The sequence below is a fragment of the Lathyrus oleraceus genome, chromosome 3, assembly GCF_024323335.1.
Source record: "Lathyrus oleraceus cultivar Zhongwan6 chromosome 3, CAAS_Psat_ZW6_1.0, whole genome shotgun sequence".
NCBI lineage: Eukaryota > Viridiplantae > Streptophyta > Magnoliopsida > Fabales > Fabaceae > Lathyrus > Lathyrus oleraceus.
The window spans coordinates 163,869,569-163,878,901 of record NC_066581.1 but is presented as its reverse complement, the minus strand read 5'-3'; the positions used below and the strand labels follow the sequence as shown (position 1 = coordinate 163,878,901).

Here is a 9,333-nt window from a genome sequence, read left to right as displayed (position 1 = left end):
TATAAAGGGTAGGAAGGCTGACAAGTGATCTTGAGAATTGAACAATTAGTTTTTTTCTAGAATTTCCATTTAAATTTGTTTATGAATTATCAAACTTATTATGTATTTGATTTTTTGTTGGATTTATTGTGATGTATTTTATGAGTAATGATTTAATACATTTTGATGTTTTAATTCGAACAAAGTTGTTTGTAATTTTAATGTACCTAGTACTTAGTTAAACGGGAGAAAATATTTTGAAAGTATAAGTTTTTTGTTGCCGCTAAATTTTACATTCAAGTGGATAGTTTCAAAAATTAAATACAATTATTCTTTTGACAGAGAGAGGGAGTCATTTTACCATTCTCTTAATTAATGACAAATCTATTTAAGATAAAAGACTATTGGAGAAAGTGTCCCCATATTAATTTTGATAACTATGCTAATTAGATCAGACATGAATCATTCATAAAAAAATTAAAAATATTTTCTAATTTTTACTTATGGAATTTTCTTTATCCTCTATAAAATAATGGAATTTTAGGCCTAAAAAACAGAAAAAGATAATATTGATTAATTTGTCGGTATTTTTGAGGATTGTTAACTATTTCAAATCATTTATCTAGCAATTACGAGTATAAAGATAATGTTATATATTTTGCACGAAAATTTTCCTCGTAATGTAATATTTTTGATCTATTCGCAACAATATATCTATTTTGAAGATATACCATTTTTTGGTCAATGAGACTATTAATTTAGATTCTCTTTTTTTGTGTGAAGGTTGTGATGTGGTTGAATCGTTACAATAATTAATTTCTAGATTTGATGTTAATTGTGCTTTGACGAATAATAATTTTTTAGGTAATACTCAATTTAACATTTTGATGCAATACGAACTGTTATAAAAAAGAATATACTAAAACTGAAAAGAGAAAATATATAGAGAGACTAAAAATGAAAGTAAATATTTTAAGAGGGCCTAAAATATATTTAACTTAAAATATATTCTATAAACAAAATAAATCACGATATTTTACTTATATAAAATATAAATTAAAGTAACACAAAAGATATAAACTAATAATATCTATTCAATAAATATATTTTTTAAAATCTACGACACTTTAAAGATTTAAATTCATTCTTATAAAAGAAGACTTAAATTTCATCAATAATTGACTTTGTATATAATTTCTTAAAAAAACTAAATATCTCTGTAAATATTTAGGATGTCTTAAGTTCCAAAGTAAGACAAAATAAAAGTAAACTTATTATATTTCTCCTAATTTTATACAAGTAAACTTATTTATAGTAACTATATATTTTATTGTGGTAGCTAAACATAAATTTTACTTAATCATATAACTAAAAAAGATAATTTTTGGAGAACGATTTCTCAACATGTACTTTTATTTTATTTTAATGTGTTAATATTTCCCTTCCATGTTATTTTAATGTGTTAAGAACCCCTTCCATGATATTTATTTTCCAAGTATAATATTTCCTTTTTTTTGGCTTTTGACTTGAATCCAACTCTTCAACATTAAGCATTCAAACAAAGCTTAAAAGGAACAAATATTTTTGCCATAAAAAATATTTGTTAATAAAATTGAGGTGTAACTTTCAACAATAGCATTGACTTGTGAGTTGTCATTGTATCATTGAGCTTTAGACAACTAAATTGATCTTAATCAATTGCGTTTTACATAAAATATGACAATTTCTGTGAATACAAACTTCAATTTAAATAATCCTTTTTAAAATTTTAATTGATCAATTTACACAAAGTGAAACATTAGTTAATAATGGCTTCTTCATATGCTAATAACTTTGTGTTTCTCTTGCTTTGCTTATGCTTAACCTTTAGTACAATTGCATTTGGGAAAATTTCAAAACTGATTTTAACATTCTATTTGGAGATAAAAGAGCTAATATACAAGATTGTGGCAATTGTATGACACTTACGATGGATAAATATTTAGGCTTTGGCATTGGTCCTCGTAATGAATATTTGTTTGGAAGATTTGATATGCACTTTTTCCAAAATTAGATTCATAAATGCAAACTCTTAATTCACATTTGTTATACTTTTAAATAACAATTGCATTTATATTGCAAATCTTAATATTTCGGTAAATGTGATTGATGTGATTGAAATTATGTTTGTGATGTTGTTGCAGAGACTTCTAAAACTATTATATTGCATATTACAACTTCCTCTAATTAAAAATTCACACAATTGACACATCGGTGATGCTTAGATCAAGATCAAACAATGCATAAATCAAGTAGATTTTGATATTTTAAACTCTAAAAATATCGAGTTTGAAATATATATTGTTTGATCTTGATTCAACTTGTCATTGGTGAGCTAACCACGTGAATGTGTAAGATTTATGACATTAGCCACGTTATATTGGGGCAAAAATTATAGTCATGGAAAACAAGTTATTACTATTATGGTTACACACACCTAACACATTGTATAATATAAGAAATTTTTACTTATTGTATGACTATTTAATTTCGCATATATGCAGCTAAGTTCTCAAGGACCGCACCATGATTACATTGATACGGAATTTTTGGGTAACTTGTCTGGTGATCCATATATTCTCTCAACCAATTTATATGCCAATGGTGATGGAGATCATGAGATACAATTCTATCTTTCGCTTGACCCCACAAACGACTTTCACACTTACTCTATTGATTGGAATCCTCAGCGCATAATATAAGTTTTTTATTATTTAATTAAATTTTCATAAACTTTATTAGGAATATTGTTTATTTGGTTTTTCATGTTTCCCTTCACTAAAGGTACATAATTTTATTCAAGACATGTCATCCACTAAGTGTGGCACCTCTCACTGCTTAATTCAAATTTTGGATCACCGTTTAACCTTAATTTCTACTAGACCTAATACCCGAGTTAACACATATAACAAAAATCAAGATTAAATTACACAAGATTTTAATACATTAACAATCAATAATATCGATTAGAAATTAAATGTGAATTAGAACCTCAACAAATTTACCAAAATTGACGATTGTGTGCAATCACACCGCACATAATCCAATTCCTAAAATTATATGATTTTATAATTATCATTAATCTAAGTCTCTTGATCTAAGTTACAAGATCTTGATCCCCATAACAAAAATTCTTTCTAAAACAATGAAAAAAATATAATTCGATATATGGAACAAACAATGTATATATACGTATAACTATATCATGTGTTTGTCATCTATGCAGAATATTGGTGGATTACGTATCCATAAGAGTGATACATAATAGACAAAACATTGATGTTCCATTCCCAACAAGGCAACCAATGAAATTATACACAACAATATGAAATGGAGATTCATGGGCAACAAGAGGGGGACAAGTGAAAATTGATTGGTCAAAGGCTCCATTCGCTGTTAGATTTAGAAACTTCAGTGTCAATGTGTGCATTCCTAGTCCATTAAATAATTGCTTAGGTTTCAATGGTGGAGAAGATAAAGGTCTTAGTGGTGAAACAAGGAAGAAGCTCAAAGAGATTCATTCAAAATTGATTGTTTATGAATGCCACAATCGTTTAACAGATCACCCAGATGAATATTAGAAATTGCATGCAGTCATGATGCATCTTATGATCAAATATATACCGTGAAGTAAAAAATTTGTTGTTTTCGATAAGTTAAAATATGTAATATTTATTTATTAGAGAGTTCTTAATCTGGTATTCATTAAAAAGATGGGTACGTCGACTATTGATGTCTCTTGCAAAATTAATTCAAAATTCAAAATTATTTAAATTTAATTAAATGTATAAAAATTAACATTACATGATTATGTATTGGATACTATGACCAATAAAATTCTATGGTATTGAATTGATTGTTCACTTTATTTTTTATTATACGTTATTGATTTAATGTTTTTTTGTGTGCAAAATCATATATAATATATTGTCACGTCAAAGTCATTATGGTTGATAAGGTTGATACATTTTTTTAAATAACACTACTCTTATATTTATACTCTTTTGCTTATTAAAATACGTTGATTGAACCCTATTTATACTATAGTTCTTTAGTTTAGATTGGTGAGCAATTGTTTTGTTACATAAAAAAGAATCTCAAGTTTTAATTTGAAAATCAAGACTTATAAAAGTTTATAAACAATCACTTTCATCAATTGACTAAGACGTCTTTCAATTAAGTGCAATTTTTTAAGAATCTATGCAATACACAAAGCATACCATGCCTTAAAAATAGAAGAAATAAAATATGGTTATTTCTACCGGTACTCACATGCTTTAGTTAGAATATATGAATTAGGTTCAATGAAACCTTTCAAAAAACTTGCAAGAAAATAAATGACAAATATAATGGTATAGCTATTCATTGAAACATTTCCCACCCAAAAGAGAATTTTGATAAAATCCATTCAACATACTTTTAAGTTTCAAGGACAATTTTTAACAACTATATTCAAAATATTAATACTATTTGTGATACGGTATGTTTTTATTGTTAGAATTAATTCATTTTTAGAAATTTGTAGACAAAATTTGTTAGAGGGTATTTTAGTATTTCTACGTAAGTCTCACTTGTATTAAAGCAAGTGAGTGGTGTGAGCATTATTATTCCTTTTGTATGTGTGTGTGCATTTTACTATAACCTTTTGTTAGAGTAGTGGAAATTTATTATTATTCTCTCTTCTCTCTCTTTCAATATTCATGTTTATCACCTTGTGCGCCAATAATTGGTATCAGAGCTCTGGTTCATATCCACAAGGAAACACCACGGGAAACACGAGTGAAATAGTGAGGCGTTGTGTGATTGATTTCTATTTGGAGAATTTGTGTTGAATTTCTTATCAGAATCGTAACAGAATCACATATCTTGATTCTGCGAAATTAGGAAACATTATTTTTAGATGAGATTTGAGTGTATTATACAAGGTTGAAGATGAACGGAAACGATAATCTGAGTACCAAGCTTCCAGTGTTTGATGGAAAGAACTAAAATTGTTGAATGATTTAGATGTGTGTGTTGTTTGGCGCTCAAGATGTTCTTGATCTCGTCAACGACGGTTACACTGCACTTCTAGAAAATGCAACAGATACGCATAGAAATGCTCAGCATTTTCTGAGAAAGAAGGATCAGAAGACATTGTTCTAAATCCATCAGTGTGTGGATGTGAACGTGTTTGAGAAAATTGTTGGTGATATGGCGGTGATGCATCTATGAAGAAGGTGAACCTTCAGTCTCTACGTAAGTAGTGTGAGAATCTCAGCATAAAGAACAATAAGAAGGTACCTGACTACATCTCCAGAGTGATTTTGATCACAAATGAGATGAAGTTGTATGGAAAAACTCTCTCTGAAGAAAATATCATTGAGAATGTAATTAGATCTCTTACTCCTCGGTTTGATTACATCGTTGTAGCAATTAAACATTCTAGAGGATCTGAGCACCATGAAAATAAAAGAGACGTAAAGCAGACTAGAGGCGTAAGAGTTGCTTCTGACTGAAAGAACCTCTGAGAGAGAGAGAGAGAGAGAGAGAGAGAGAGAGAGAGAGAGAGAGAGAGCAGGCTCTAAAAGCTTCTTTTGTCAAGAAAGACCAGAAGTAGTCTTGGTCAGAAGCCAAAAAAATACATGGTAGGTCTCAGAAGTTAGAAACCTCAACTTCTGGGAGTCAGAAAGGAAATGAGAAGTATGACAAGAGAAAAGTTCAATGTTATTGTTGTAAGAAGTTTGGCCACTTCGCTGCAGGTTATTGGTTAAACAAGGAGAGGAAATCAGAAGAAGTGAATATAGCCATAAGTTTTGATGATGAACATGTGTTATTAATGGCGTATGATTTTGATAGTGCGTATCTAGAAGACTAGTGGTATATGGACACTGGTCGTTGAAACCATCTTACTGGAAATAAGAAATGGTTGGTTGATTTTGACTCTGGGAAGAGGATCAAGATCAAATATGTTGATGATAAGTATTTGAATGCTGAAGGAATGGGGAATGTTAAGGTGATTCTGAATAATGGCAAATCTATGTTAACTCAGAATGCCTGGTATGTTCTTGGCACAAAGAGCAATCTGATGAAGTTACTCAGTGTGCCAAGTTAGTAGACTCTAAACTTGTGAGTACGGAAGAAGCTCTCAAGCAGAAAGTCTGGCTGAAGGCCATGAGAGAAGAACTTGGAAGCTGACAGAACTTCTAAAGAACAAGAAAGTCATCAGCGTGAGATGGGTTTACAAGGTGAAGCTAAAGCCAGATGGATCAATTGGCAAACACAAAGCAAGGTTAGTTATGAGAGGTTTTCTGTGAAAACCTGAGTTATATTATTTTGAAGTGTTTGCGTATGTAGTAAGACATGAAACAATCAGGCTGGTGATTGCGATATCTGCTAACATGAATTGGCCTCTGATGCATTTAGACGTGATATCTGCATTTATGAACGGTCCATTAGAGGAAGAGGTTTATGTGTCACAACCTCATGGATTTGAGAAAAAGAACCAGGAAGGGATGGTGTACAGATTACACAAAGCTTTGTGTAGAGTGAAGCAAGCCCCTAGAGCTTGGAATTTGAAAATTGATTCATTTTTCAAGAAGCAGGGATTTCAGAAATGTGAGATGGAGTATGGTGTCTATGTTCAGCATACTTCTGAAGGCAATACGATTCTGGTGTGTCTGTATGTTGATGAAATATTGCTAACAGGAAGTTGTAAACATGGGATAGCTAAGTTCAAGAAAGAGATGATGAATGAGTTTGAGATGACTGATCTAGGAAATATGGTTAATTTTTTAGGGATGAAGATTATGTACTCTGAGAAAGGCATAATTTTACATCAGCTGAAATATGAACTTGAGTTTCTAAAGAGATTTGAGTTGCTGAGTTGTCAAGTTGTTGTCACACCTGCTGATACAAATCAGAAATTGGATTCTGATTCTGATGGTGATGATGTAGATGCGACAATGTTCAAGTAGTTGGTAGGTTCTCTGAGGTATTTGTGTAATACCAGACCTAATATTTGCTATTCAGTTGGAATGGTGAGTAGGTTTATGAGTAAATGTTGAAAGACAGTTTTTAGGTGTCGGGTTTTGTTATCGTATCCACAGAGATTGTAAGATATCACTGCCGTTCAATGGTTGAATTAATCTTAACTTAATGTAACACTAGGGTTTTGGTTTTAATCAAGTTATCTTGCATACAAAGTAATTAATTGCGGTAAAAGTTATGTTTTGATTAATATGAGAAATATTGTCAAAGTTAGGTTTCAATGATTACATTTGCTTTGCATGTATTTGCTCGGTCAACAATCTTATAAACTCCTTTAGATGATAAATTATTTCACAAGGTCCTCTCAATGCGTTTCTCTCGAACACCCATTGTGAGTTTTGCCATTTTGATCCATTGTTTCTCTCGAACACAATCTATCAAAATGACAACTTTTCGGTTCAACCTTATGGTGAACAAAATCATTCGTTACTATCTCTAGCTAACAAACAAGTTTGGATGAAAACCTAGGTCAAGAATCGGTAAACATCTCTCGATCAAATACCAACACAAAGAGTTTTAAATAGAAACAAAGTTTTCATCATATATTTACCGTTAAAGAGTTTACATATGAGGATCCTTACATTTACACACAAAGCTTGGAAATCACCTACATCTAACCTTGACAAATGAGACTTAGCTACTCATTTTCATGGTAGCTTGGTCGGCAAGTAAGGAAAGAGGGTTGATCAACATCCAAGTCGAATGATCGAAGTTGGATGGGAATCCACCTTCTTTTGTGGAAGATGGTTGCTAGATGAAGAGAAATGAAATTAGGGCATAAAAGCTCCCACAAAACAATGCTGTAAAATATCTAGGAGAAAGTACAAAAAATGGAAAAGTTGGTAAAAATGAGGTATGGTGCCCAAAAGTGGCACCTGCTACTTATAGACAAGTGCAGAACTGTCATGTTCGCTAGGCGAGCAGAATGGCTCGCCTAGCGAAGGTCAAAAATGAGCACAAAAGGCCCCTGCGCCCAGAGAAAACAGGGCGTTGGTGAACTGTCATGTTCGCCTAGCGAACATACCTTCGCCTAGCGAAGGAAACGCCTCAAGCTCGCCCCAGCGAGGTTGAGAGGTTTTGCTACTGGAATGCTCGCTGGGGACTCGCTAGAGCCTCGCCTAGCGAGTGAGTGCTGGCTGCACATTTCACCAAAACAGAATGAATTCGCTGCAAACTTCGCCTTGAGCTCGCCTAGCGAATTAATTTGCTAATTTACTGGAGCTGTTCGCCAGGAGCTCGCCTAGCGAACCCATTCTTCGCCACAGCCTCGCCTAGCGAGCAGGCAGATGAAATGCTCCTTTTCTTTGGTGCCTTTGCCCATTCTCTTGTGTCTTTGTTATCAATTAATTCATGCCTTTCCTGCACAATAACACACACATCAAAGGCACCAAGCTTGTTTATCAATGTAACGCATTCCATGTAAAACAAATGTGATTTTGACAATTTTAGCAAGGCAAAAGAGTGAAAGATGCCCACATATGATAGCTCAAATAAGCACTTTTGGGCATCTAACAACTCTCCCCAACTAGATTCTTGCTTGTCCTCAAGCAAAGTATGCCTCTTGAAAGACAAGAGGATTTGCATAAAGAAACGGTTTCTCCGAAGTTGGATAAACGGCTCAAACACAAGCGAAATTCGCATATACAAGTTCCCAACGGTTTGAATAAAATAATACCTAGGAACTTAAACTTAAATAGCAATGCAAAATATTTATCTATCTATAACAATACTATTCTGAATGAATCATCCTATCTCTCCTCTTCGAATAAGGAATGAAGATTTTGCGCGTTTGCAACCGCGGGACTAATCTCACTCTCTAACAAATAATGAAGAAATCAAACAGATTCATACAATGTCTAATCAATTAAAAATGCTACTGTGGAAGCATAAAGATCACTAAGGGCTTTTCGGTTGAAGCTTGGTTAGGTTAACAAACAAGGGTCATTTCTAAGGCCATTGAAACGAAAGTGCCGATGCAAAAGAGACATTCACAGTATTATTCACACTACTCGACTTTGTTTCCTTTGTTTCTTATTTGTAACCTTCACAACACATTTTCCACAACTCCACTTTTATTTTTCGCTATTTTTCTTCCAAGCAAGCATTTTTTTCATTCTTTCTATTTTTGTTCTTTTCTTTCACATCAAATATACAAAACAGATGTTTATTTTCTACATTTTCTATACATATATTTTTCTATGCTTGCTCGGTTTTTCTTTTCTTTTTCAAGAGTTGTGGTACTTACCAATTCTTTTTCGTTCTCCCCAACTTATTTCTTCCACACCC

At 32.2% G+C, this 9,333-nt stretch overlaps 1 pseudogene; it reads left to right on the top strand.

Annotated features, from left to right (window-relative positions):
- Nucleotides 1–1,787: 1,787 nt before the first annotated feature.
- Nucleotides 1,788–3,599, top strand: LOC127130231 (xyloglucan endotransglucosylase protein 1-like; annotated as a pseudogene).
- Nucleotides 3,600–9,333: the final 5,734 nt, after the last annotated feature.